The sequence below is a fragment of the Mytilus californianus genome, unplaced genomic scaffold (genome assembly GCF_021869535.1).
Source record: "Mytilus californianus isolate M0D057914Y unplaced genomic scaffold, xbMytCali1.0.p SCAF_2, whole genome shotgun sequence".
Taxonomy (NCBI): Eukaryota; Metazoa; Mollusca; class Bivalvia; order Mytilida; family Mytilidae; genus Mytilus; species Mytilus californianus.
This window is the reverse complement of record NW_026262668.1, coordinates 85385076-85408142: the sequence shown is the minus strand read 5'-3', so window position 1 is coordinate 85408142 and position 23067 is coordinate 85385076. Positions and strand designations below refer to the sequence as shown.

At 34.4% G+C, this 23067-nt stretch overlaps 2 protein-coding genes across 2 annotated transcripts in view; one reads left to right on the top strand and one right to left on the bottom strand.

Annotated features, from left to right (window-relative positions):
• Window positions 1-22755, bottom strand: part of LOC127730342 (low-density lipoprotein receptor-related protein 6-like) — an 80367-nt gene extending 57612 nt beyond the window's left edge. The window contains exon 1 of the mRNA XM_052238714.1: window positions 22726-22755. The gene's annotated coding sequence lies outside the window, so the exon portion shown is untranslated. The remainder of the gene's footprint in view (window positions 1-22725) is intronic.
• The window catches only part of LOC127730341 (muscarinic acetylcholine receptor M2-like), a 116858-nt gene continuing 114863 nt past the window's right edge, over window positions 21073-23067 (top strand). Inside the window, exon 1 of the mRNA XM_052238709.1 lies at window positions 21073-21345. The gene's annotated coding sequence lies outside the window, so the exon portion shown is untranslated. The remainder of the gene's footprint in view (window positions 21346-23067) is intronic.

The following is a 23067-nucleotide window of genomic DNA, read 5'->3' as shown; positions in this document are numbered from 1 at the left end:
GGAGAAATACCGACGTACGGATGACCAATATGACCCTACTGTCACATACGCTTTATACAAAACCACATACCATGTTATACTAGAGAAATACCGACGTACGGATGACCAATACGACCCTACTGTCACATACGCTTTATACCATACCACATACCATGTTATACTAGATAAGTACCAACGTACGGATGACCAATATGACCCTACTGTCACATACGCTTTATACCACACCACATACCGTGTTCCACATTATACTAGAGAAATACCGTCGTACGGATGACCAATATGACCCTACTGTCCACATACCGGTACCATGTTATGTCCACATACCATGTTATACTAGAGAAATACCAACGTACGGATGACCAATATGACCCTACTGTCACATACGCTTTATACCATACCACATACCATGTTATACTAGAGAAATACCGACGTACGGATGACCAATATGACCCTACTGCCACATACGCTTTATACCATACCACATACCATGTTATACTAGAGAAATACCGACGTATGGATGATCAATATGACCCTACTGTCACATACGATTTATACCACACCACATACCATGTTCCATATTATACTAGAGAAATACCGTCGTACGGATGACCAATATGACCCTACTGTCACATAAGCTTTATACCATACCACATACCATGTTATACTAGAGAAATATCGACGTACGGATGACCAATATGACCCTACTGTCACATACGCTTTTTATCATACCACATACCATGTTATACTAGAGAAATACCGACGTACGAATGACCAATATGACCCTACTGTCCACATACTGGTACCATGTTATGTCCACATACCATGTTATACTAGAGAAATACCAACGTACGGATGACCAATATGACCCTACTGTAACATACGCTTTATACCATACCACATACCATGTTATACTAGAGAAAAACAGACCTACGGAAAAACAAGTAGACTCTACTATCACACACTTTATACTAGAGAAAGACAGACGTACGCAAAAAAAAATAAGACTCTATTATCACACACTTTATATTAGAGAACGACAGACGTATGGACAAACAATAAGACTTTTCTATCATACATTTTATACAAGAGAACGACAGTCCTACGGACAAACAATAAGAATCTACTATCACACACTTTATACTAGAGAAAAACGGATGTACGGAAAAACGACAAGACTCTACTATCACACACTTTATTCTGGAAAACGACAGACGTACGGACACACAATAAGACTCTACTATCATACACTTTATACTAGAGAACGACAGACGTACGGACAAACGACAAGACTCTTCTATCATACACTTTATACGAGAGAAAGACAGACGTACGGACACACAATAAGACTCTACTATCATACACTGTACACCAGATGACGACAGATGTACGGACAAACGATAAGACTCTAATATCAAACACTTTATACCAGAGAAAGACAGACGTACGGACAAACGATAAGACTCTACTATCATACACTGTACACCAGAGAACGACAGACGTACGGACAAACGATAAGAATCTACTATCATACACTTTATACCAGAGAAAGACAGACGTACGGACACACAATAAGACTCTACTATCATACACTTTATACCAGAGAAAGACAGACGTACGGACAAACAATTAGTCTCTACTATCATACACTGTACACCAGAGAACGACAGACGTACGGACAAACGATAAGAATCTACTATCATACACTTTATACCAGAGAAAGACAGACGTACGGACACACAATAAGACTCTACTATCATACACTTTATACCAGAGAAAGACAGACGTACGGACAAACAATTAGTCTCTACTATCATACACTGTACACCAGAGAAAGACAGACGTACGGACAAAAAATAAGACTCTTCTATCACACACTTCTTAAAACAGAAAGACAGACGTACAGACAAACAAATAGACTCTACTTTTACAAACTTTATACTAGAGAACGACGGTGCTAGGGACAAACAATAAGACTCTTCTATCACACTTTATACTAGAGGAAGACAGACTTACGGATAAACAATAAGATTGCTATCACAGAACACTTATATAGTAGAGCACATCCATCTGTTAACTAGCCTGTATAATGAATTTCTATATTTCATCGGTATTTGGCGCATTTGTGTTGACATTTTGTGACTAGTTAGAAAAAAATTATTTCAAAGAGCATCGGGAGATATTTACGTCTATTTTTATATAGCACTTTAATCACCATGTACCAGATATGAAATTCAGTTGAAGAATTTGCTGCTAAATAAATTTAATTTACAATCTGTACTGCGTTAGTACTGCACGGATATTTCTTTGGTGGTATTACGGATGGGGTTCTCAAGTCATATATATACTAGTCAACAAAAGTAACGATACACAAGTTTGAACTCCAATTTATCATACAATATAATAAATAGGAAAAACTTTTAAATTATCCAATGAAAAACATTCATTTGCAAAGCAAATGCATATGATTATTAAAAGAATCTGACCAAATTGGAAAGTGAGAAAATACCGTGTTATTGAACACAGGGGTCTTTATTTTGCGAAAAATGATGACAAAAGTTAAAGTTAAAATGCCCCTATTTCAAGAAGAATAAACTCACGAAAACACGAAAAATTCACTAAATTCGCGTTCATTGTTTTGATTTTGACCGCCTGACAACTTTACGGAAATATCAGAGTGATTATAAACAAGGACTCTGTGACGGGCAACTTATAATAACCGTGTTTTAAATATTTTAATGATATCAAGCCAGTCCAGTTCAAACTATTATCACGTGGTACAATTCTCATTTACATATTATGAATATTAATTAGCAAAAGTACTACTAATTTCTGGCTATGCTATCCACGGCTCTCTATATAATATATGAGTGACCGCCGTGGATAGTAATCTTGGAATTGATAGTAAATAGCAAATACACTTTATTTTGTAGTATACGTATGATCATAGTATACAAAAAAATGCGAATATAATTGTCCTGTCCCCAAGTACATATGACAATTATGTGTAATTTTAAAACAGTCCATAACGGAAGTCTTGTCTATGACTTAAAAGTCCGTCCGATGACGGAAACAATATCCGGACGCCTTTATTTTCGTTTTCCTCCCAAAATATATCAAACGGAATAATCATAAGTGAGGATGACAAATGCGATTATGCATGGTACCTACAGGACACAGAGGCATGATGATTAATTTATTGTGGAAGGAAGAGAAGCGACACACAAAATGAGGTCTTCTCATTTAAATATATAGATAGATAAATATTCCCTGATGATATCGACTTACAGATGAAGCATGGAGTACATCTAACTAAACGACCCATAGTGCACTAGATGTTTCACCATGAAATGTTGTAACTTTTTGAATCCAGACATGTACAATGTACATAATCATGTAAAATATGAAAGCTAATGAGGATATACTATAATACCCATAGAAATGGCAGAAATGAAAAAAAAATAATAACCGTATACAATTTGTGAAATAAAATTATGGAAAATCGATGTCCAACAGTTATCTTGGGGTGCAAATTTATTTGAACAGTACAACACCATAAAGATAATGTTATCTTTCATAAATTAATTAAATTGATAAATGTAAATTGGAGCAACAGCCTGATCGTAACGATTTAATAACGCCTAAAACATGCTTGATCTATAAACTAGCAAATGATAATGCTAAAATCAAGATGTTTTTATAACTTAGGGAGCTACCATTTGATTTTTATAGGGGCGGGGGGCTAGGATGAAAAATGTTGTCCTGCATTTTTTTTAGTTGTAATCTCTGTCCTGCCTTTTTATTGTTCACTCTTTTCGGTCCTGCCTTTTTTTTTTAGTTTATCCTGACTTTTTTTTTGCCAAGTTGCTCATCCTGCCTTTTTTTTACTCAAAACCCCTGTCCTGCCTGTTTTTTTCAAATATCATCCTAGCCCCCCCCCCCTAAAAATCAAATGGTAGCTCCCTTACATACCAATACTGTCGATGTGTATTGACGTTCAAATTGAACCATCAAAACATATGTGTCACTTGATAGCTCCGTATAAAACCGGTTGCAAATAACTCGAGCTTTCTTTTATATTTAAGTTTCCATAACGAGATATGAATTAATATTATATTTTGCTGCTTGTGGGCTGCTGGTTTCAGATTGCAGGCTGCGGGTTGTGGGCTGTGTGTTGTGGGTTGCAGGCTGTGAGTTGTGGACTGTGTTGCGGGCTGCAGGCTGTGGGTTTCGGGCTGCAATCTTCAAGTCAGTTAAATATTATGGAAGAGGCAGAGACACAGATCATGCCCTGCAGTCTGTAACCTGCAACCCGCAAATTAGAAATACTGGATATAAGTTTGCAATTCAAAACAAATACGAAAGGAAAGTATTTCAGATTAGAAGTCAAAATTTATCATTAGTTACGGCTTTTTTTAAAATTTTTATTGTGCTTGTTTTTGATATGATGAAGACAATCTTTCAATCAGTTTAATTGAGGTCTGGAGCTGGCATGTCAGTAACTGCTAGTAGTCCTTAAAGTTTGTTAATTTATGTTTAAAATTGTCATTTTGCTTAGTTTCTTCTGTTACCTATTCTAACATCGGACTCGGACTTCTTTTGAACTGAATTTTACTGTGTGTATTGTTGTGTGTTTGTTTATTCTTCATTGGCTAGAGGTATAGTGGGAGGGTTGAGATCTCACAAAACATGTTTAACCCCGCGCATTGCTGCGCCTATCCCAAGTCAGGAGCCTCTGACCTTTGTTAGTCTTGTATGTTTTTTTTAAATTTTGGTTCATTGATATGTTTCGGAGTTTAGTGTGATGTCCATTTTTGCTGAACTAGTATACATTATTGTTTAGGGGCCAACTGAAGGATTTTCTTGTTGTGTTGAAGACCAGTTGGTGGACTTGGGCTGTTTTCTGCTCTTTGGTCGGGTTGTTGTCTCTTTGACGCATTCCCCGTTTCCATTCTCAATTTTATTCAATGTTTCTCGACAATGCCTTAAAACATAATGCTTAGACGGAATAGGTAATTTCCTTACATTTGATAATCGACATATTTTCTACATGTACATTACTTCTTATTCTTCCGATTGTCATGAAAACAAAAGTTATCTATGAATAAATTCCAATAAATTTCGGATCTGAAATGGAATGTCAAAAAAGTACTCACGGTCACAGATTACACTTGCAGTGCTTGAAATTCTGCACTGACAGAGCAAACCAAGCAAATCAAGTGCTACACCTACTAAAATATACCGACTTAATATCCGCCATTATCGATCAATAGTATCACTCACCTGCAGTTCCAGATGTTCTACATTTTAAAAAATCTATTATCTTCGTAATGTTCAGGAATAACTTATATTACTTTCTAAATTATTACTTAATGAGAGTATGTTGTAGATAATTTTTAAATGGCTTAGATTATTAACAAACCGATTTTACAACGCACCAAGAAGATCATTAGAAAGCTAATAAATTTCAAGCGCACTGTAAGAGATTGCATGTTAGTATCAAGATACTGTAAAGCATTATAAAATATGTTCATGTGATCTTTTTTCAATCATGATATATAAATTTAAAAAAAAAGAACATTCGGAAACACCTGTGAGTTGATTTAAAAGCATTTAAATTGAAAGTTTGAACATAAAATTACAAAAAGTCAATACGCGTTATCAGAAGAAACGGTATACGTCATTACTATAGAACGCAATGTTTTGTTTTCTTGTTCAGATTTCAAATATGGAACATGCCAATACCGAGGGCTACTGTGCGAATGTAACATGCCAATATCGAGGGTTACTGGGCGAATGGAAAATGCCAATACCGAGGGTTACTGGGAGAATGTAACATGCCAATACCGAGGGTTACTGGGCGAATGGAACATGCCAATACCGAGGGCTACTGGGGGAATGTAACATGCCAATACCGAGGGCTACTGGACGAATGGAACATGCCAATACCGAGGTTACTGGGCGAATGGAACATGCCAATACCGAGGGCTACTGGGCGAATGGAACATGCCAATACCGAGGGCTACTGGGCGAATGTAACATGCCAATACCGAGGGTTACTGGACGAATGTAACATGCCAATACCGAGGGTTACTTGGCGAATGTAACATGCCAATACCGAGGGCTACTGGGTGAATGTAACATGCCAATACCGAGGGTTACTGGGCGAATGGAACATGCCAATACCGAGGGCTACTGGGCGAATGGAACATGCCAATACCGAGGGCTTATTCTAATGAAACTGCAAGAATTATTTATCATTGAATTTTAAGCACCAAGTAGTACATCTTTGTAAAGTTATTTAGCGTCAAAAGCATAAACCTTTAGCAAAAAATTATAGTTGTGCTTCATTTTCAGGTTTATGAGGGAAAATGAACAGTTCAATTTCAAACAAGTTGTCGGTTGTTTTTGCCATTGATATTGCCTTTTTTATTAGTTTATCCTGACTTTTTTTTACATCAATTGTCATCCTGCCTTTTTTTTTTGCAAAGTTTATCCTGTATTTTTTTTTACTCAAAACTCCTGTCCTGCCTTTTTTTCAAATTTCATCGTAGCCAATCCCCCCTAAAATCAAATGGTAGCTCCCTTACTTCTCAAATCAAATTATTTTTCTTACTTTCAAGCTGCTGAAGATAAGTTTTACTCATTTTTTTTTAATCGTTTCATGTTTTCGTATATCTAAATATAATAATATTGCTAATGTAATCTGGAAGTAATATGTTTAATGGCAATTCTTAATTTGTAATGCATCGGCCTAATTTTACTAATGCACACAAATAATGTGTGTGGATGAAAACGATCTTTGAAGCGTAGTTGATCAAAAGATGAAAAAAATGCGCCAAGGTGGCTTACTGATTGATGTGCTTTAATAAAATGAATTAAAGACGAAATTGTTTGTTTTGAAAAAAAAAATAACCACTGAGTCATGCATTTTGACTGGTGTACCCCTATTTTTGACATTTTTGACATTTTTACCTATTGTGTCTGTTTGTTTTGTTGACGCATCGTTGTCAATATAATGGAATTTGATGCGACTGTCATACAAGTGAGATGTTTAGCTAGCTAAACACCAGGTTCAATCCACCATTTTCTACATAAGAAAATGCCTGTACCAAGCCAGGAATATGACAGTTGTTATCCATTCGTTTGATGCTTTTGATTAGGGACTTTCCTTATTGAATTTTCCTCGGAGTTCAGTATTTTTGTGATTTTACTTTTTATTAACAAAATACGTCTAAAACTTCTAAGATTACCATTGTCATTGCAAACATCAATTGATGTCTTGACTGTCCGTTTGTACTTTTTTTATCTTTCATTTTTACTTTAACCTGAAGTTATTTATTAACTTGTGTGTAAAGTCGCTGTGCTGAAGACCCATTGGTGGCCTTGGGCTGTTTTCACTCTTTGTTGTCTCTTTGACACATTACCCGTTTCCATTCTCAATTTTATTTTTATCAAGGATTTGTTAAGTAAGAAGGATTGGAATCTCTTACTATACAAATCCGTGTTTTTATTGAATGTAAAAAGATCAGGAGATGCGTATGATAGCTAATGACACCTATCCATTAAGACCAAAGGAAAAAGACCTTAACAATTACACGTCACCGGAAGGCTTTTAACAGTGAGCAGAACCCATATCGTATTGTAAGCTATAAAAGGCCGCGGTATTACAATTATTGTGTTCAAGAGGGAAAACCAAAGACATGGTTTATACTACAACACTGCACCTAAAACAAATAAAGCATACAGTCACCAGATAACAGATTCCTGGCTTGAAACAGGGAAATAAAGAATGTGGCGATTTTAACATGTTTGTAAGAGCTCTAATTCTCGAATCTAGGACATTGGTGTACCAACACTACATAAAAACCCTGTGAAAATCAGTTGGAAATATCTTGAATTATCAGATCGATATTATAATAACGCAAAAATAAATAAATAGGTGGAACTGTTTAAGTGGACACACAGAAGTCATTTCGGTAAAGTCACAACAAACAAATCCTACTAACGGAAAGGTATTTCCTTTGCAAATAGAATATTTATGGGTTAGGGTTACACATATGACAGTTGTATAGATATTTGAACAATGTATGATATGAGAATAAACTCATCATATATACCACATGGAGGGAGAGTGAAGGACTCACTGGAACAAAACATATAGAGCTGTAAAAAGGAATACTCTTGCAGTTCAGAATATATGTGGTTAGAAAAATGGGAGATAAACAGTTTTAACAAGTGATATGAAGGGGGCAGGGTAAGTCTCTTGGGAACAAAACATATGGTAAACTAGAAAGGTCTAAGCAAGGTAATTGACAATATATGTGATTGAGGATTGGTAGTCTGACACACTATTAATAAATTTAACGATTTAATATATGAGGGGGTTGAGCCATGACCCGCAGGAGCAAATATGTTGCTGCGCTGAAAAGGCTTTGTCATGGAAAACAAGAATAAAGTTGTTTATGATGGTCCTTGAAGGTCAAAAGTCAAATTGAGGGCATCTTCAATGTAACACGACACGTCGGTCGTACTGAACTGTCGCCCCAATGAGCCAAATATCAAAAGTATTATGTCAAAGAATAAAAGTTAGGTTCCGGACACGATAATATCCCAAAATTCAATTATTCTGACTTTGATGTCAAAGTTTAATGTCACATGTAGGTCATTGTCGTCTTATAGTAACACTTGTTTATTGCAAATATTATAATATAAGTCAATGTCTAAGATAAGATAAATGTCTTGGAAAGTTTGTACGAAAACTAGGAGAAAAAGACAAAATACTGCTAAAACATAGAATCTCCTCCCGTTGTCGAAAGGTAGACTTTAAAAAAAGACAAATGACACAAACAAAGTACAGATCTAATAGTAATCACCTTTACAGAAAGCTAGTGCAAAGCCAAAATTTCAACTAATAAATAAACTATGTTCTCCCAGACTTTTCTCTTTTATCAATGGTTTTCCATAACGTATTTTTGTACAATTTTCAATTAACAACATGTTTAACTTGAAATCCTGGCAGTGGTCTTCAGTTTAACGAGCCACATTTCAGTGGTCCTTTTGTTTACTTTGTTTTCAGATATTTAATTTAGAAAGTGTATGCCTAGTATTTTGCTTTGACGGCGGCATACATGTATATTTTGTATTCTTGTGTCAATAAGAAGTTTCAATTTAAAAACGAAACGTATCTTTTTTAGCTCACCTTGCCCAATGGGCCAAGCGAGCTTTTCTCATCACTTGGTGTCCGTCGTCCAATAACTTTTACAAAAATCTTCTCCTCTAAAACTACTGGGCCAAATTTAACCAACCTTGGCCACAATCATCATTAGGGTATTTAGTTTAAAAAATGTGTCCGATGACCCCGCCTGCCAACCAACATGGCCGACATGGCTAAAAATAGAACATAGGGGTAAAATGAAGTTTTTGGCTTATATCTCTGAAAGTAATTTAGCGCAAATCTGACTGGATAAAAATATTCATCAGGTTAAGATCTATTTGCCTTGAAATTTTCAGACGAATCAGACAACCCGTTGTTAGGTTGCTGCTTCTGAATTGGTAATTTTAAGGAAATTTTGCAGTTTTTGGTTATCATCTTGAATATTATATTAGATAGAGATAAACTGTAATCAGCAATAATATTCAGCAAAGTAAGATCTACAAATAAGTCAACATGACCAAAAGTGTCAATTGACCCCTTAAGGAGTTACTGCCCTTTAAAGTCAATTCTTGACAATTTTTCGTACATTTTTGTAATCTTTTACAAAAATCTTCTCCTCTGAAACTACTGAGACAAATTTAACCAACCTTGGCCGCAATCATCATTTTTGGTATCTAGTTTAAAAAATGTGTCCGATGATCCCGACTGCCAACCAACATGGCCGACATGGCTAAAAGTAGAATATAGGTGTAAAATGCAGTTTTTGGCTTATATCTCTGAAACTAAAGCTTTTAGAGCAAATCTGACTGAATAAAAATGTTCATCAGGTTAAGATCTATCTGCTCTAAGATTTTCTGACAAATCAGACAACCCGTTGTTGGGTTGCTGCCCCTGAATTGGTAATTTTAAGGAAATTTTGCAGTTTGTGATTATTATCTTAAATATTATTATAGATAGAGATAAACTGTAATCAGCAATAATGTTCAGCAAATTACGATCTACAAATAAGACAAATGATCAAAATTGTCAATTGACCCCTTAAGGAGTTATTGCCCTTTAAAGTCAATTTTTAACAATTTTTCTTAAATTTTTGTAATCTTTTACAAAAATCTTCTCCACTTAATTTAGCCAAATAGAATTAAACTTAGCCACATTTTTCAATAGGCTAGCTTTGGAAAATGTATCCGATGACCCTGCCATCCAACCAACATGGCCGCCATGGCTAAAAGTAGAACATAGGGGTTTACTATAGAAGTCGATGGGAAAATTGTAAGAAAACAATTTCAAATGGTCACAACTTGAAAATTAATTTAAATAATGATAAGGGGTCTTCAGTAACTATTGTAAGACTACAATGGGATGACCTGCTTTTATTTTAACTACTGGGCCAAATTAAACCAAACTTGGCCTCAATCATTATTAGGGTATCTAATACTATTTATTATAATTTTGACCTTATTTTACATGATTTCCAAAACCACGGTAGATACAGGCGAGCGACACAAGCTCTTGAGAGCCCCTAGTTTTAGTTTTAAACACAAAAGAACTTTAATAGAAATGTATGACTGCTGATTTGGTATTTTCCCTTTAATACGGCTTGACAATACCCATCAGTTTTGCCATGTTGTCGAAAAATATTAATTCATTTCCATTATCTCTTCATTTAAGATTAAAAATAAATTTATACCAATCCCTGCGATAAATGTTAATGAATGGCATAAGAGGAATGTTTAAAAAAAAAGAAAAATTGGTAATGTAAGACTGTTGACTTGGTATTTTTACTCTAAAACAGCTTAACAATACATTGTACCTTTCGGTTGTACCTCTACTGAGGTAAAAAGATGTCCGTGGCGTTATCTACATCCAAAGATGGCAAACGAAAATTGAATAAGTTAATCGTTTCTTAAATCGTAGGAATAAAAAATAATTCTGCCTATGTATTGGTATGTGTCAGCGTTTATATAAAATGGGAAACTAAACGGGAGCGTATCTCGTGCACATGTTATACGTCTTTAGTGAAGAAATCAACCGTAAAAATATAGATGATGTAAGTAACTGTAAAATGTATGTTCTTTACTGAGATTAAAGCGTGTTTTAATCCCCATAAATCCTTAACGTCATGGACGGAGTTGAAATTTATACTGTGAAAACAATAGAAAATACTTTTTACATTAAAAGTAATCAAGAACTGCAATAATAATTGTATAACAATAAATTAACTGACCTTATCGGATATCAAGTATTTGAATATGCTTACCAAAGTCTAGATTTTACTTTACTTTACATGTTTTCATGAATTGTGCAAATTAATATGCTTTTTCATTAATATCTATATTAAATTGTATATTGTGTATATATCATTATAATAGTGAATGTACTTTATTTGTTATTATTAGTTTGAGGAATCTCAGCAAAGATTAAGGGTGATATGGAGTGTTTGCTTCCATGTATAGATTGTCTCTACCCCAGTAAAGATTAAGGGTGATAGGGAGTGTTTGCTTTCATGTACAGATTGTCTCTACCACAGTAAAGATTAAGGGTGATAGGTAGTGTTTGCTTTCATGTACAGATTTTCTCTACCCCAGTAAGGATTAAGGGTGATAGGGAGTGTTTGCTTCCATGTATAGATTGTCTCTACCCCAGTAAAGATTAAGGGTGATAGGGAGTGTTTGCTTTCATGTGCAGATTTTCTCTACCCCAGTAAAGATTAAGGGTGATAGGGAGTGTTTGCTTTCATGTACAGATTTTCTCTACCCCAGTAAAGATTAAGGGTGATAGGGAGTGTTTGCTTCCATGTACAGATTTTCTCTACCCCAGTACAGATTAAGGGTGATAGGGAGTGTTTGCTTCCATGTATAGATTGTCTCTACCCCAGTAAAGATTAAGGGTGATAGGGAGTGTTTGCTTTCATGTACAGATTTTCTCAACTCCAGTAAAGATTAAGGGTGATAGGGAGTGTTTGCTTCCATGTATAGATTTTCTCTACCCCAGTAAAGATTAAGAGTGATAGGGAGTGTTTGCTTCCATGTATAGATTTTCTCTACCCCAGTAAAGATTAAGGGTGATAGGGAGTGTTTGCTTTCATGTACAGATTTTCTCTACCCCAGTTAAGATTAAGGGTGATAGGGAGTGTTTGCTTTCATGTACAGATTTTCTCTACCCCAGTAAAGATTAAGGGTGATAGGGAGTGTTTGATTCCATGTATAAATTTTCTCTACCCCAGTACAGATTAAGGGTGATAGGGAGTGTTTGTTTCCATGTACAGATTGTCTCTACCCCAGTAAAGATTAAGAGTGATAGGGAGTGTTTGCTTTCATGTACAGATTTTCTCTACCCCAGTAAAGATTAAGGGTGATAGGGAGTGTTTGCTTCCATGTATAAATTTTCTCTACCCCAGTACAGATTAAGGGTGATAGGGAGTAATTGTATCCATGTACAGATTTTCTCTACCCCAGTAAAGATTAAGAGTGATAGGGAGTGTTTGCTTCAATGTACAGATTTTATCTACCCCAGTAAAGATTAAGGGTGATAGGGAGTGTTTGCTTCCATGTATAGATTGTCTCTACCCGAGTAAAGATTAAGGGTGATAGGGAGTGTTTGCTTTCATGTATAGATTTTCTCTACCCCAGTTAAGATTAAGGGTGATAAGGAGTGTTTGCTTTCATGTACAGATTTTCTCTACCCCAGTAAAGATTAAGGGTGATAGGGAGTGTTTGCTTCCATGTACAGGTTTTCTCTACCTCAGTAAAGATTAAGGGTGATAGGGAGTGTTTGCTTTCATGTACAGATTTTCTCTACCCCAGTAAAGATTAAGGGTGATAGGGAGTGTTTGCTTCCGTGTAAAGATTTTCTCTACTCCAGTACAGATTAAGGGTGATAGGGAGTGGTTGCTTCCATGTATAGATTCTTCTACCCCAGTAGAGATTAAGGGTGATAGGAAGTGTTTGCTTTCATGTACAGATTTTCTCTACCCCAGTACAGATTAAGGGTGATAGGTAGTGTTTGCTTCCATGTACATATTTTTCTACCCCAGTAAAGATTAAGGGTGATAGGGAGTGTTTGCTTCCATGTATAGATTTTTCTACCCCAGTAAAGATTAAGGTAAATAGGGAGTGTTTGCTTCCATGTACAGATTTTTCTACCCGAGTAAAGATTAAGGGTGATAGGGAGTGTTTGCTTCCATGTACAGATTTTCTCTACCCCAGTAAAGATTAAGGGTGATATGGAGTGTTTGCTTCCATGTATAGATTGTCTCTACCCCAGTAAAGATTAAGGGTGATATGGAGTGTTTGCTTCCATGTACAGATTTTTCTACCCCAGTAAAGATTAAGGGTGATAGGGAGTGTTTGATTCCATGTATAGATTTTCTCTACCCCAGTAAAGATTAAGAGTGATAGGGAGTGTTTGCGTCCATGTACAGATTTTTTTACCCAAGTAAAGATTAAGGGTGATAGGGAGTGTTTGCTTCCATGTACAGATTTTCTCTACTCCAGTAAAGATTAAGGGTGATAGGGAGTGTTTGCTTCCATGTATAGATTGTCTCTACCCCAGTAAAGATTAAGGGTGATAGGGAGTGTTGTACAGATTTTCTATACTCCAGTAAAGATTAAGAGTGATAGGGAGTGTTTGCTTTCATGTACAGATTTTCTCTACCCCAGTAAATATTAAGGGTGATAGGGAGTGTTTGCTTTCATGTACAGATTTTCTCTACCCCAGTAAAGATTAAGGGTGATAGGGAGTATTTGCTTCCATGTACAGATTTTCTCTACTCCAGTAAAGATTAAGGGTGATAGGGAGTGTTGTACAGATTTTCTATACCCCAGTAAAGATTAAGAGTGATAGGGAGTGTTTGCTTTCATGTACAGATTTTCTCTACCCCAGTAAAGATTAAGGGTGATAAGGAGTGTGCTTTCATGTACAGATTTTCTCTACCCAAGTAAAGATTAAGGGTGATAGGGAGTGTTTGCTTTCATGTACAGATTTTCTCTACCCCAGTAAAGATTAAGGGTGATAGGGAGTGTTGTACAGATTTTCTATACCCCAGTAAAGATTAAGAGTGATAGGGAGTGTTTGCTTTCATGTATAGATTTTCTCTACCCCAGTAAAGATTAAGGGTGATAGGGAGTGTTTGCTTTCATGTACAGATTTTCTCTACCCCAGTAAAGATTAAGGGTGATAGGGAGTGTTTGCTTTCATGTACAGATTTTATCTACCCCAGTAAAGATTAAGGGTGATAGGGAGTGTTTGCTTCCATGTATAGATTTTAGCAACCCCAGTAAAGATTAAGAGTGATAGGGAGTGTTTGCTTCCTTGTACAGATTTTCTCTACCCCAGTAAAAATTAAGGGTGATAGGGAGTGTTTGCTTCCATGTATAGATTTTCTCTACCCCAGTAAAGATTAAGAGTGATAGGGAGTGTTTGCTTCCATGTACAGATTTTCTCTACCCCAGTAAAGTTTAAGAGTGATAGAGAGTGTTTGCTTCCATGTATAAATTTTCTCTACCCCAGTACAGATAAAGGGTGATAGGGAGTGTTTGTTTCCATGTACAGATTTTCTCTACCCCAGTAAAGATTAAGAGTGATAGGGAGCGTTTGCTTCCATGTACAGATTTTATCTACCCCAGTAAAGATTGAGGGTGATAGGGAGTGTTTGCTTCCATGTATAGATTGTCTCTACCCCAGTACAGATTAAGGTTGATAGGGAGTGTTTGCTTTCACGTATAGATTTTCTCTACCCCAGTAAAGATTAAGGGTGGTAGGGAGTGTTTTCTTTCATGTACAGATTTTCTCTACCCCAGTAAAGATTAAGGGTGATAGGGAGTGTTTGCTTTCATGTACAGATTTTCTCTACCCCAGTAAAGATTAAGGGTGATAGGGAGTGTTTGCTTTCATGTACAGATTTTCTCTACCCAGTAAAGATTAAGGGTGATAGGGAGTGTTTGCTTCCATGTATAGATTTTCTCTACCCCAGTAAAGATTAAGAGTGATAGGGAGTGTTTGCTTCCATGTACAGATTTTCTCTACCCCAGTAAAGATTAAGAGTGATAGGGAGTGTTTGCTTTCATGTACAGATTTTCTCTACCCCAGTAAAGATTAAGAGTGATAGGGAGTGTTTGCTTCCATGTACAGATTTTCTCTACCCCAGTAAAGATTAAGGGTGATAGGGAGTGTTTGCTTCCATGTATAGATTTTCTCTACCCCAGTTAAGATTAAGGGTGATAGGGAGTGTTTGCTTTCATGTATAGATTTTCTCTACCCCAGTAAAGATTAAGAGTGATAGGGAGTGTTTGCTTTCATGTACAGATTTGCTCTACCCCAGTAAAGATTAAGGGTGATAGGGAGTGTTTGGTTTCATGTATAGATTTTCTCTACCCCAGTAAAGATAAGGGTGATAGGGAGTGTTGTACAGTCATTTTCAAAATAACTACGGCAATATCCTCAATAGATAAGATATTTGCAGTAGATTATCATTTTTCTTTCCTTCGAAATATGTTTTATCTCTTTGTGTTGTAGGATTCGTTCATACAACCTTTGTATCTCTTTAATTTAAATAAATTTGGAAAACAATTCACGAGCTGCTGAACATTTCTTTTTATAATTATGATATATATCACTTGTAAATTATTGTTATTTTTTGTTGTGATGATTTTCTAATTTAAAACAACTTTCGAGCCCACCATATACCAGTTATGTTAAATAATCAGAGAACTGTGTACGGACATCAAAATTATCAGTTACGGACATTTATGACATGTTTTCATTTAAGTTATGAACACAATCCTGATTATTTTTACGATTGATTTCTTCACTCAACTGTAAACTCTGCGCTAAATACGTCATAATTGTACAAATATAAGAGCTTATAAACGGGACCTTCATACTTCAAAACAGACAAACTCTGTTAATAAGATTGAAAGGATATATTTTTTCAGTTCGTGACAAAAACTACATGCACAATGAAACAAAACTTTCGCGTCACTGCAAGTTTAAGATGGTCCTTAGTCTCGGTTTGGGTTGAATTCTTTGTTAGATGTTGACCACACTACAGCTGTACATTGAAGAACCCAAGATTATTTTAACTCTTAAAACTTCCTTTTCATTAGAAAGAGTTTCCAATCATCACGTTCGTTAGTTTTGAAACGGGCATGGAGCGCGGTAGTATTTTGCTACCAGTGAAAGTGAATGTATGGCGTGCAAGATCAGAAGAAACTATCCATTAAATACAGCTGGTGGTACTTCCTGGAAGTCTTTTACAAGTAAAACGTTGCGTGAGAGAAGCATCGAAATGAAACTTCATTTTATCATTAATAGCATGTTTTGGCTTAATTCTATTTTCATTTTGAGGTTGATTTCTTGTGTGATTTGTGTAATCATAGACACCTCAAAATGTGGAATAAGTTCAATATATACATTTCAGTTCGTTAATTATAACTTGAAGCATCAACTGATTGTCGAGTTCTTTCAACTATTAAGAAGTTTTTGGATTGTATATCAATAAAAATCTAATTTTAGAAAACAAACTCATTTTTAGAGACTGTGTTTTAGTCGATTTTCCAATAACGATCTAGGAGGCGTTTTTTCGTATGTTAACACATATAATAAAAGGCAACATTATTTTATGACATTAAAATGGTTTATGGCTAAAAACCGTTTGTATGCAGCGGTAACAGCTGGGATAAGACAATGTGATCATATATTAAAACAAAGTCTATATATCGATTGGTATAATATGAAACCACATCTGTATAAGCCTATACATAAAGATAATGAAAAAACCCAACTATTCTCATTAGTAAGTCGATCTCCGAATTGAAATAAAATATGTGTACTTACTCTCCATTTTCAGAATTCGATCTAGAGGAAAAGTCACTCATTTTGTATCATATTAAGCATCCATTTGTGATGTGTTCTAGTTGCAAGAGAATAGTTATTTATATATCCAATGGAAGAAACTTATATCGCAGATTTTCAGCAAGTACAATTTGTAAAGGGGTATGCATTAAAACAAATTTTAAATATGAAATTATTACAGGCAGCATTGGCTGACTTGAATTCATATTTAATGGTTCATTCTTTGGTGATGGCTTAGCAGCCAGAGGCAAATATTTGAAGCATTTTCGGGCCTAGAACAAATAAGCAACAATAAATCATTCAGTAGATTCGACCAAAATGAAGGAAGGGAAATTTAAACTGGCAGCGGAAAAAAAGAACACGATGGATAGGGGTACAATAGAACTTCCAAAAAGTTAATTCAATATACGCTTATAATTTGGATAGGGTACCACAGATACTTCAAAGTGTTGCAATGCAATATACGCTTTCACGAACTGGAGCTATGAACGTTTATTCGGATTCATTTCTTTAAGGTGGTACCAAACACCTTGACTAAAATTGATTTGTCTCGTTTAATTTTCACAAAAATTTTTCAAAATATTTACTTTGATCCTTTAACAAAAATATAAAAATTTCAAAAAATTTAAACCACACACTTTATCGAAAAAATTTCATTGGATATATAGAAGTTTGAAAACACTAATTTTGATTATTGAGAAGCTTAATATTTCCCTAACAATAGAACGTGATTAAAACGTTCAGCTGATTTTTACAGAGTTATCTCCTTGTAGTGTTATGTACCACCTTAACTATTTATCGTTTATTCGGATTTTTCATTTGCGCTACATGATTGTTTTCATTTGCGTCAAAAATCAACAGGTAAAATATAACGGAAACGTTTTAATATAAATTGTATCCTGAATACGAAACTCGTCTACGAAATGTTGTAGAGTAATTGAGTGCATGCTCATTTCTTATACAAAACTGAGTGTCACTTAAAGGTATAAAATTGTATAATGTTCACATGTTCGAGGTAATAAAATGCACATACTTCACTCGGAGCCAAATAAAGATTATACGTCTGTATTTTAAGACCTCACATTTAGTATATCTGATGTACTGAGAAAAAAAACGGAGACAAACCGTATAGATTTACCAAAACAAGTAGCAAAGCCCGAATCAGAACAGACAACAGACCCAATATAAAAACATTGAATGATACAGTCAAACATGATTTAGACATGCAAACAGTACAATCTCAGCTACAATCTCAGCATTTCAAAAAAACTAATCGATGTATAATGTTTTCATTTTGGGTTATTGATGAATGGGGTTTATTATAAATATATTATATTATGCTACCAAAACTATGCTATAACATTATTGTAAAAAGTCTCTTTCAATACAGAAAAAGCAAAAGAAAGATTTTGTTAACTCAAATGAAATGTCAATTGGCGCAAAAGCAAAGCAAATACATATATTTATATTTAATCGTTTAAATGTGTGACAGCTTTACTTCAGACTTTCTCCATCTGATGACCTAAGGCTATGGGGCTGACATAACTAACTACATATACTTTTGCTTAAATTCACCACTATGTTAGATTTGCAAATTTTCTTATGAAAATGTTTGTTCTTCCTACAGTGGCTTAGAACATACGCTGCTGTGACATCGTGACAATAATAAGCGACATAGACCACCCGTCCAACTAGGCTGAAATACAGCCTTCGTTAGTCGACTCTTTCTGGATTTGTAACACAATACGTGATGTACATATTATATGTTATTCGGTATCTTCACAGGGGATATGGGCTTATATTTTCTGTCAGAATATAAAAATTTGTCATGATTTAAACATTAATTACTATTCTGATCTTCGTTTTTGTTCACAGGGGATATGAGCTCATATATCCTGTCAACGTGACCAATCAAAACACAGGATTAGCCGGTGTATTTCATTACAGTATGATATAAATATATATATGTCAGCGGCAATAAGTGAAATTAGGCATTGAGTTTAAATCCTAGTCAATAAGCTAACGCCTAGGCAATAAGTCTATTGCCTAAATAGTGTTCGGCATTAATCTTAAGTCCTGAAAAATGTCCCAAGGCATTAATCTCAATGCCTAAAATGTAAATGCGAGTAAAAAAAAATATTTGTTCAAAATTAAAACACATTTGGTACATAATAACATGATTAGAACTGAAGTTTAAAATGTCAACTCCTTGATATAAAGTCACCAGTTCTGACCACTTTATTTTTAAACTCGGGTATAACCAAAGCTGTAAATTCACGACCATTGTGATAATGTAGTTTATGGGACGCACTAAAAAATAAAAACGTTAAAAATATGAAGCCCTTCATTAAAACAAAAGTAACCTCTATTTTTAAAAGCACATTTTGACGTACAAAATCTAATGTTAAAAACTTTTGTAAGTTGATTTTGGTATGCTATAAGACATTTATAGTTTTCATTTTGGTTTAATTGGAAATCCATTAAATCAACCTGTCCTCTACTATTGAACTCTTCGGATAAAATGGCTTTCCATTCTACTCCCTTTCCTAAATACATTTTCTTCGTGTTACAATTTTCCAAAAGTGAAAGACATTGTTCGATGGAAACATTTGCATAGCCATGGAATCAGAAGAAATATTTATATTGACATTGTTGTATTCTTGTCTTTCATTTTTGCTTATGTACTTTGTCTATAAAGTGTCTATATGCCATTTCGTTTTTCTTTGTTGAAATTGTTATTATTTGTTATAGTGATTTAGATTATAACATAATGTTGACTGCTGTACCCCAATTTTTGACATTTTACCTAAAATGTCTGTTTGTTTTGGTCAAAAATTGTTGTCATACAAGTGAAAGGATTAGCTAGCTGCAAAACAAGGTTTAATCCATCATTTTCTACATAAGGAAAGTGACAGTTGTTTTTCATTCGTTTGATGTGTTTGAGCATAAATTTTGATTTCGCCATTTAATAAAGGACTTTCCGTTTTGAATTTTCCTAGGAGCTCGGTATTTTTTATTACTTTACTTTGTATATAGTCACTACTAAGTTGTCTAAATCATACGGTCTCTGTCGCCATGACCTGTTCATATAAAAATAAGGAGATGTGGTATGATTGCCAGTGAGACAACTATATAATCCACAAAAATTCAAATGAAGTTGATGTAAGAAATTATAGCCAACATTACGGCTTTCAACAATGAGAAAAACCCATACCATATAGTCGACTATAAAATTAAGGCCCAAACAAGAAAAATGTTAAATGTTTCTTTTCCAAAGTACCACGATAAAGAAAAAAATAGATTTTGATTTTTTTTCTCATCATTCTCCTTTACTCTACTTATCAATCTTTCAAAGTCCCCTAAGGTAAAAAAATGTCATACGTTTTTTTTCTAATTGCAGTAGTCTATAGTTTTTTCTGGGGATTCTAAAAGTTAAAAGTTAAAAAATTATCTTTGTAAAATCTTTTAAATTAGACCAAGTGTATATCAATATTTGGAATACAATTTAAGAAATACTTTAAATCAAGAATATTTTACGATTGTATATCTACTTGGAAGATAAAAAAAAATCCAAAAATTCACTTATTGCCTGAAATGATGTTTGGCAATAGGTTGAATAGTCATCATTATATTTCAGGAAATAAGCGTAATGCCTGAAAATTTCTGCTTATTGCCTAGGATTTAAGCTTAATGCCTAATTTTACTTATTGCCGCTAACATATATAAGGGAGAGAAAAAGAAGAGTGGTGAATACCATTTTATAAATTATGTCTGGAATCGTAATTTATTTCTGGAAAATACAGATATACATTATGCAGAAATAAGGGATGTTCTCCTCCAGTAAGTAGTGATACCGATGCACGATGCATTTATGTTTGAATATCAATAATTGCTAGGAAAATTAATTTTAAACTAAAATTTTATTCATCGTTGGCTATCGATAGAATACACGAACGTTGTACGTATTATGAACAATGTATTCACCTTTTTTTTCTTAAAAATATGTGAAAAATCATTACATTTCTACATGTCAGAAGTAAAAATTATATGAACAACGCCCTGAATATATCATTTAAGCATTATACCTGCCAATCAAAAGAAAGTCATAATTACAGAAAAGCAACCTGCTTTTGACTTTGAGTGAATAATCAGCTCTTCAGAGTATACCTTAATTACCTTATTTACCTGTCTCTTCGATAAAGCGTTGATTGTTTGAACCAAGATCAATGCAGAGCTACTTAAGCGATGACTCGGGAAACTGCTTTTACATAAAATAAGGATGGATTTTAACAACTAAATGAGATTTCTGTAAATTCTGGTGAAAGCGGAAGTATTTAAAGGTAAGATCAATGTGAATTTTAAGTATTTATATCCTGATTTGTTTCTTTTTTTAAGTGTTTTTATCAGTCTCTATTTACTCACGGTTACATTAGTAACCAAATAAATATCAGTGATGATTTTTGTCCGGCATTATAGAAATACGACTTATTTCGTTAAACAATATTTTCAATGTACACATTTTTGCGCCAAACCTTGTTTAATATAGGCTGGACGTTATTTCTTATTCCTTGATGTTTTTTATTTTACATGTTTAAATCAAACTTCCAATCAAACTGTTTAGATATGACATATTGAGTATTTTTTCTTAGAAATGTACATTTCTACTCAATACATGTTCAATCTCTGTTCCCAGATGGTAGTCATGACAGTACATGTATCTTAATTTTCATCCAAAGCAAACATTTTGGATATATTATTTCAGATTTAGTGCTTATCTCTGGTATAAAGTAAGCAAATTTAAGATTATCTCCAAAGATTTAACACTATTACGTATATATAGTATTCAAATTCCCTCTTTTCATATATTCCTTCAGCTTATCCCAACGTAATTACCATTAAGCACACGAAACGGTTATAGCTTGCATATAAAAAAAGAAAACAGACGAAACCTATCTACAAAAACTTGGTACTTATTGTTACACATTCTGGTGCAGTCATTTTACCCAGATGACAGGGAAGAACTGTCACATTATTGCACGATATATAAATGACGGGGAAGAACTGTCACATTATTGCACGATATAGATGTTCACGATTATATAGACAACATAAATGTGTGTTTTACATATGACAGACCGAGCTCAACTGGTCAGGATGTTTATTCGATACTTCGAATCGGGACAACTTAGATCTTGACATATTGTATGACACTTGTCTATTATGATAGTTGATCAAAGCTTGGAAACCTCTAGGTGTAACTTGATTTTTTTTATCTCGTTAGGTTGCTGTCTCATTTACGTATACCCATATCACAATTTTTCACATTTAAAGAAAACCTATTATTCAAGAGGAGACTAGTTCTATCTGTATTTTAGACAAATGTAAAATATGGCTGCTGTTGTTCTGTAATTTTGTCTTTTGACTATTGTATTATTAATCGTTACCGTACTTGCTTGCAAACTTTAGGTTTTTTTCTGGGTTAAAATTAAAAAATATTATATATATAATTTATATATTCTACGATTGACCGCACAACGTATGGATTCACGAATGCGCGAAGCGTAGAGTGAGTTGTCCCTGTCGTTAGCACACGACATGAATAGTTTTAGATATTTGACATCTTGGATTAGTTATTCTTTTTATATATAACATTAATTGTTTATGTAAATGAATTAGAACATGCAAGAAACTAAATACTTTTTTTTTCTACTTGTACTCACTTCATGTTGATGTAGCGCCTGACATCGGAGGAGTGAACATATTGGATTTATTTCACGTGTAAAATATCAATTTTTATTAGAGTGGGAAATCAAGGTTTTTCATTGCAGCCATTGCAAGAAATGACTGCTGTCAAACTTTAGTTTATAATAACTAAATAAGTATCTCTTGAGTAATTACAGACAAATATTACGTAAATGTTTTATGACCTTTCAGATGATCTGCAACCTGACTGAAAACAAACAACATACGACGATACCTCTTAATCGTTTTTTGCTTGAACATCTTGATGGTTTTGTTTTCTTTAAATATCCTCAATTTTTTATATAGTGACGCGTTGTTGT